This window comes from Scomber japonicus, chromosome 17 (assembly GCF_027409825.1).
Source record: "Scomber japonicus isolate fScoJap1 chromosome 17, fScoJap1.pri, whole genome shotgun sequence".
Taxonomy (NCBI): domain Eukaryota; kingdom Metazoa; phylum Chordata; class Actinopteri; order Scombriformes; family Scombridae; genus Scomber; species Scomber japonicus.
This window is the reverse complement of record NC_070594.1, coordinates 27,158,748-27,166,816: the sequence shown is the minus strand read 5'-3', so window position 1 is coordinate 27,166,816 and position 8,069 is coordinate 27,158,748.

Genomic DNA, 8,069 nt, shown 5'->3' with positions numbered 1-8,069 from the left:
TTAAGTAAATTTTGACATTTCAAGTGCAGTTACTATTTGTTAACAGTTAGTAGGGCTACAGAGTAAGCAGCGAGGACATCATAGATAGTGTTGCAGAGAAAAGTGTGCTGCTGCAGAAATAGCTACTTCAGTAAGGTGATGATATGTTAACTATTATGTTATGATCATTATTAGTGTGACTTACATGTTCACCAGTCTTCACACTATTAAGCAACTATTGCAGACTATTTTGAGTAACTATAAAAACTATTATATATTTGTTCTTATCATGGCCTCAGGTTAAAAGATGTGTCATTATCCCTTAAATAATTATTACATGCACATTTTTTGTCTCCCACATATATGTGAACATATTTGTTCCACCGCCAGCATCCACTGCCATCATCCACCTCCATCATCCGCCTCCAGCGTCCGCCACCGTCATCCATCTCCAGCATCCACCTCCATCATCAGCCTCCAGCATCCACCTCCATCATCCACCGCCATCATCCGCTGCCCCGGCCCCTGAGTGGGCCAGTCAGGTACTAAATTCCCGGGCCACCCCTGGTGAGCCCATAGCAATGTATAGTAACCCAACATAGTGGGCGATGCTAATGATATTGAAAATGAGCTATGAAACGCTGTTCTAAAGTGAGAAATGTGCAACAGTAAATAAAACCACAAACAGTGATGCTAGAAGCTAACGCTTGCTAATTTATGATGTGAAAAGGTTTAAAAGGTTTTATTAGTGTGTGAATAAGCAAAGGCTAATGACATAAATGCTAACCAAACCAAAATAAGCCTGTGTTCATTACAGAACTGACCAATTATAGGCAAGAAGAACAGTAGGCACTTGCATGTGGGTTTTTCAGAATAAGAACACAAACTATATATTTAACTTTGTTTTTCCTGTTACATTTCAAAATAAGAGTTTATATGAAAGACCTGATTTCAGTATTAAAGTTTATTATTATTTTTGATGACAAAGTAGTAGACAAAGACAATAATAAATACTGATTTAAAAACAGTAATAAGTTTAGTTAAGAAGTTTAAAAGGTGAAACAGTTAAGTTGAGAATAAATAGAGATTAAAAAGAAGTTCAGATAAATACTTTTGGTTAAAAGGTGTTCATTGCATGATTATCTGACTGTAATTTGAATGTTTTTGATTTGTTTAATTTGTAATATGTGTTTTGAAATATGCCAGTCGCTAGTAAAGTGAGATGACAGACAGTGCGACTAATGCAGAGAAAAACAGACGCTAAGGACTGATATTAATGTGTTTTTGTTACTGTTCCTACAGGAATTAAATGTAATGTGCTACACAAAGGATTAGCCACAGCATCATTCTTTAATGTGTAACAGTTGGACGCCTTTTTAAAGACATCCCAGTGTTATTTGAGGTGTAAATGCTGTGTTTTCAATTCAAACACTTTGTCAGCATTACTTTTTTTCCTCCTGTTTTTAATTAATTTGTTCATTATTGTTATCTCAAGATATAAAGAGTGGCATTTAACATGTTGAGCGGTGTAAACACATTATTATTATTAAGCCTCAATGAGCAGGCAAAGAGTGAGACTAAAAATGGGCAATTAGTAACTTAATTCGTAATTTTGAAGTTGTATAAAAAATGACATTTACTAAATTAGTTACAAATTTGGACTGATCTGCTGAAACTATAGAGACATTGGTGACAATGTTAATGGTTAAAAAATGTACATCACTTTACTGGCCTGCAGAACTGGCTTGGTCAGCAAGCTAGGCAGAAACTAGTTAGAAATCACATGCTAATTATCACCTACTTTGAAGTATTACTTATAATATATACATACACACGTATATACAGTTTGGATTTTGAAATGAAAAAGCAAGGAAGTAGGTTGATTTTACTTAACTAGATGGCACTTCAATTCTGGGTAAAGTCCAACAGAGATAACTCTGCTCTCAGCAGGAGTTTGAATGTGAGGGATACAAACTGCCAGAACTGAGAACTAGCAGCTTTGAAGATTGGACACAAATCAAGCCCTACTGCTGCTCAAATCTTCTGAGACAATCCCTCTGGTGGCCTCGGAACTTTGATTATTTTCATGATTCTGTCCTCACTTCCACTTAAAAGTTGTTCTGTGCATACAAACCCACCCAAGCATCCTCTCAAATCTGGACCTGGAGAGCTTGAATTTCCTCTCAGTAGTTTTGTCGTTAATGAACTTCTCTACTTTTCCTTCATCGGGCTGGTTAAAAAGGGCTCTTAAAAAGGGATTGTGTCATTAGTCATGTCACTTCCCACTGTTTCTATGGAAGAGTGGAACAACATTGATTAGCTTCATTACATTCAATCCATCACTCATAAAAAATAAAAAGTATGCATAATATCATTTTGCATTGTATTATATTGTTATCACATGACAACAGTTCCACACTTGAGCCCATTCCATTTGCTGATGAAGACTGTGGTTGAAAGCCCCTAAAAGCTAGTAAGTACCTTTAACCTTAGATTGTGGACTCAGCCGTCATGGTGATTGCTCATTGTCATCACATGACCAAAGTATGGAACTCCATGTGGAGATTCAGAAAAGGAGATGGTGACTACTGACTGCTTTACCAAACTTCCATACTTGGTTCACAAGAGACCATCTAAGCCATCTCCATGACAACTCAAATTTCTAGTAAGAATAAAATAATTTTGTCAAACTACTCTTCCCAGGGTCAAGAATGAACCATCACTCTGCAATGTTTTGTTACACTTGATTATAGAACCTCTAAAACATCACATTATTGGAACTGTATATCGCCTTTTACTAATAAATGAAGAGTATATGCATTCAAAGCACAGCATAAGACCCAGGGCATAAACATAAATGAATTCCTTTCATCCCAACATTTCATATTCAGATAAATGAATAGTGACATAAGTAACACTGGTCCAAACAGTGTCTTCATGTGAATACACATTATGCAAATGTTCAACATTATAGTATACAGGGTAGTTTATAATGTGTATTTATAGATGTATTTTGTAAGCAGATGATTGGAGGACAGCCTTTATATAAGAATTTAAACCGTGCAAAGAATTTTAACTGCACCAAATAAAACAATTCCACTTCCTAGCTTTTTTCCCAGGTCTTTCAACTGTCTTCATCTGTTTGCTCATTTGTCTTGGAGATGATTTGTTGACAAGCTCAGAAAGTGTTCTTATTTCATCTATAGTCAATGAAGACCATGTGATATGGTTGAAAGCTCTGGAAAAAGCAAGTAATGTTAGTAGACCTTGCCTTATGATTGTGTAGTCAAATAACTGTTTCCATGGTGAAGAATAAACTCACTTTAGTGAATATTACATTATTAAAATCATATTAAGATTAAGATATATAACTTTTAAAATACAAGGTCTATTTCTTGTGTATTTCCAGAAGCAGACAGGATTTTGTGGCCCCAGCCTGAAACCCTATCAGTGTCTACATATCCTTTGCTTGGGCCCTTAGCTATAGTTAGTGCTTACACATACAACCATCCGCTGTGTGATGTGGACCTACCAGGTGACATAATAAGAAACCCAACTGAACCGACCACGTCTCCTGTGCTGCCTCATATAATATAATATAATATGCTATATGGGATTCTGCTGACATCTGCTGGCTTTTCTCTGGTACTTCAGTTACTTAATACTTCAGTTGTTAGTATACGTCATCTCCAAATCACTTTAGTCAGAGAGTTGTCAGTGTTTTAAGGTGTAAAATTCAAGAAAACACCAAATTACTTTTACTTTAACTTCTTTTGAATGACGATTCAGTATCAAATTCTTGGTTCAATAAGAAGGAAGCACCTAGAGGACCTGACAGCAGCCAGGAAATCATCATCAGATCATAAGCCATTAGAAAGCTAGTAGACCTACACCACTTTGTCTCTGTGGCAGGTTGGTTACCTGCCTTTCTTGCTTTTATTCCTCTTTCTCTTTTTCCATTCAAACATTACTAAAGCCATGTGATAACCCCCCTCAGCCCCAGCTGTGCTATAAAATATACATTTATGACACTTTTCATTTTCAGTTTTGTTAACATTGTCAAAAAAGTGATAATTCTACTTTCTGTTTATTACTGAGGTCATAGTAGATGATGGTGATATTCGGGGCACTATACTGAATGGTGCTCCTAATATTTTGTCCACTGCATTAACATACATACATGAAAAGGGCAAAATATTAGGACTCAATATAATGTGCCTCAGTACACCACAACCACTTAGTATGACCTCAGTAATAGACATAACGTAGAATTATCACCTTTTATGACAAAAACTGAAAATATATAAACTTCATAAATGTAGAAGAGCCCCCTTTTTTTCAAATTGTAAATATCTATTTGATCTAATTGGAACTAGTGCTTGAAGAAGCCAAAGTCTACTGCCTTCAGTGTTGCTACTGACTATTGCTGTTCATGTTATGATAAAAGCTCTTGAATCTCTTGTGATAATAGCTGAATCAGCTGTATGAAAACCGTGCAACTCCATCCGCTGAGGAATCTTAGTAAAGATAAGAGTACTGTTCCTCTGTGTTTTACATGTAAGAGATGACTGACTTCCTGTCAGAACAGCCCTGTGGACATCCTGTGACTTCTCACAGACAGAATAGTCCAAAACATGCTAATTCAGTCAAACTGCTGAGTAGTTTGTTGTTGTTTTTTTAAAGGTAATTGCTGGCACAATACTAACTATTAAAATGTTGTGTAAAAATGGAACATTTTAACCACTTGGACAAGATAAAATGTAATGGATACCATTATTAAACATGTTTGATCATATATTCATAATGCATGAATATAAATAGGTGAAAGTAGTTTCTATAAGAGGCTTCCTGTCATACTTTTTCCCTTAACAGCGTTTCCATGACATCCCGTTTTAATCATTTAAAAATTTGTATGTGGAAACAAAATCTAGCGTTGGTGTGAAAAGAAATAGGATGCGTGTAACAGCAGACAAACCCCCGTGGCTCAGCGCGTGTTGACGTGTGACACAGAACGTATAATGGGAGGAGAGCTGTCAGTCCGCATCAAGCATCCAATCACTTACTGCATGTGCTGAGGAACACTGGTGAGGGAAGATGCAGCAGAGTGACGCAATGAAAAACAAACAGTGTGTCTATCAGTGGCAGGAACACAGCACTTTCAAAAGATCCAGAACAGGCCATGAGTCATATTTTCAACTTGTATACTTTAAAAGATAACAGGAAGCAGTAGTTATGAAAATGAGTTTGTGACTGAAAGATTTTAAATTTGGATCTTAATTATTCTGGAAACTAAAAGTAAGTCAGTGATATTCTTCCTTCTCTCTCATCTCATTATTGCTACCATAGTGCCATATGGTAGATGTGTTTAACCAAACAACCAATAAATAAATATGACCACCTTCTAAAATATCATGTATTGCAACTTAAACTACCCAACAACATATACACAAGTTAAAATAACTCTATTATTTTAACTTTTAACTAAAATAACTATTGACCAGCTATTTAACTAAAATGCTGTTAACACTTAACTGCACCAAAAATAATCAATTAATAGTAAATATGTAATAATGAAACACATTAAAATTCAGCATAATTAGTACTCCACTGTATCCACCAAAGGTTGAGATATCCTCACTATGGGTCAACCTCTAAAATCACTCAATGATGTCTTTCATTCATCCTCACTGTCTGGTTTTTCTTTTTCTAAAAGAGTGAACAGTGAAACCTTCATGTGTAAAACTGGTGGAGCAGCCAAGGGTTTGCGCTTCATTTGGACCCTGGTACCCACCAGGTCAGGTCAGGTCCCTGCTCCTTCCATCTTTACTTTGGGCCCTTGTGGTTTAACACCCTGTTCTATACCTAAGAATAAGACCAGACATTACAGGATGTGACATCAGCAACAAAAGGAATGGAAATTTTCTTAAGGTGAAAGACTGTGAGTCAACATTACAGGAAGGACAGGAAGAACTGCTAGTAAATGTCTATTAAATGTCAAAACAAATTTGTTGGTTAAGCTTAAAATAATTTGTAACCTTGGGTTTGACAAGCTAAGAAACTGAAGTTGATTACACATATATCTTGTGTTCCTTTATAATAAATAGTTGAGCTGACAAAATAGTCCCATCAGCTGTATACTTTCAGTTTAATCAGGAAGGTTCTTAGTAACACCAAGACATTTCAAGTTGTACAAACCTAAAGGTTATATAACAATATAACATCACTAGTGAAACCAACAGACTTGTATTGTTTTAGTTGTTCAAACAGTAAAGTAAGTTGTTTAAACTTAACATCTTGTTGAATCAATGTATCATTTGTTGTTTAGTTGTACAAACAAGTCAATTATTATAAATGTAATAAAAATCAGCTCATTAAATGAACTTATCTTTTCAGCCAGGTTGCCAGGAACAGTCCATCTTACTTGCAATGTTAAGTTCTTTCAAAAAACTGAACTGCATCATTTTCCCACACAACTTAAGTTTCTATTATCTAATAGTTCTACATACAATTGATTCATCAACATCAAGGAACATTCAAAATGTTACTTTATTGTAATTTACACACTGACAGTGGCTCTTCTTTGTATTAAAACACTTGACAAGTACCACATATATTAAGATTCATCTTATAAAACAAATAACTGAGTACTGTGAGTACAAGAACTGATGAGGCATAAAAGCAGAAACTGTGAGCTTTCTTGAACACACCAAAGGATTACAGCACAAATGCAACAAAGTGATGTTGGTCTTTTGAAAAAAAACTGAAAACTGAATGAAATGAAACAGTAAACGTGGGTCTAGGAGCACAAATATTAACTCACCTACTACTACATGAATTACTACTCATTGTTTCACAGCAGGCTTGAGAGCCACAACTCAATGAAGGACATGAGAACAGGTTATATTACCAAAAATGGAAAAGCATTTATTGACAAAAGACAAAAGAAAAGATCAAACACCATAGCAGAATCACTCTCAATCAATCAATCAATCAATCAATCTTTATTTGTATAGCGCCAAATCACAACAGAGTTATCTCAAGGCACTTTAAACATAGAGCAGGTTCTAAACCAAACTCTTCAGGTTTTAACTTTAAAGAGACCCAACATTCCCACATGAGCAACAGGGGCAAGGAAAAACTCTCTTTTAACAGGAAGAACCAGTCTGCTCTGAGAAACACAACTTGTACACTGCTGCATCAGTGTTGTCTGCATGATCTCTTCCATCAGGATTACAAGAAAGTCTGAAGGCAAAGCAGAGTCCAGCACAGACAACGAGTCCAGCTGCAATGTAGAGGACGATCCTTCCCCGACTCTCTGGTTGTGGTCTCACAGCAGGTTTGTCTGTCTGAGGTTTGAGTTGATCAACAGCTGCTGTAAAGGACAGAAACATAATGAGAAATGTACTTGTTTTCTCTTATGTCAACATTTAACTCTCCTACATAGTTTATATCCAAAATTCCAATCTGAACTGTTTGGGTTTGATCAGAACTTGATATTTGTGTCTTCATACAGCATATTCTAACAGTACAGTGGCTGCTGAGTGCATAAAGTTTAGCAGTCCAGTCTGTACATCACTGATAAGATGCTATTTACTGAATGATCTTACCAGTGACATTGAGGAGGTATTTCTCAGGGCTCACACCATCACCTGAACACCTGTACAGACCCGAGTCTTCAGTCCTGAGTCTGATCACATGAAGTCTGATCCGTCCTTCTTTGAGGGCGTCTTTGACAAACTGAACTCGTCCTGCAAACTGTTCATCCTGAGACTCTGAGACCTCATCACCCTCACGTGCATGATACAGGACTGAGTTCCTTTGACCCTCAACTAACGGTTCACGATAAATCATAAGTGAGTTGGAGGAACTGTCAGGTTTGGTTGTAAACATCCATTCCAGTGTGATGTTGTGGTTCTCCTCTGCCTGATAGGAGGTCTGTGTTCCTGTTGAGACAGAGAGAGAAGGTGAGGACCAGACAAACTGAGAACTGATAGAGTACAGAAACATTGTAGGAGCCAGTAGTTCTGTCTGGGTGTTTATGTCTGTTTATTAACTTTATCATCACTGTGTGGCAGTGTTTTACCACCTTT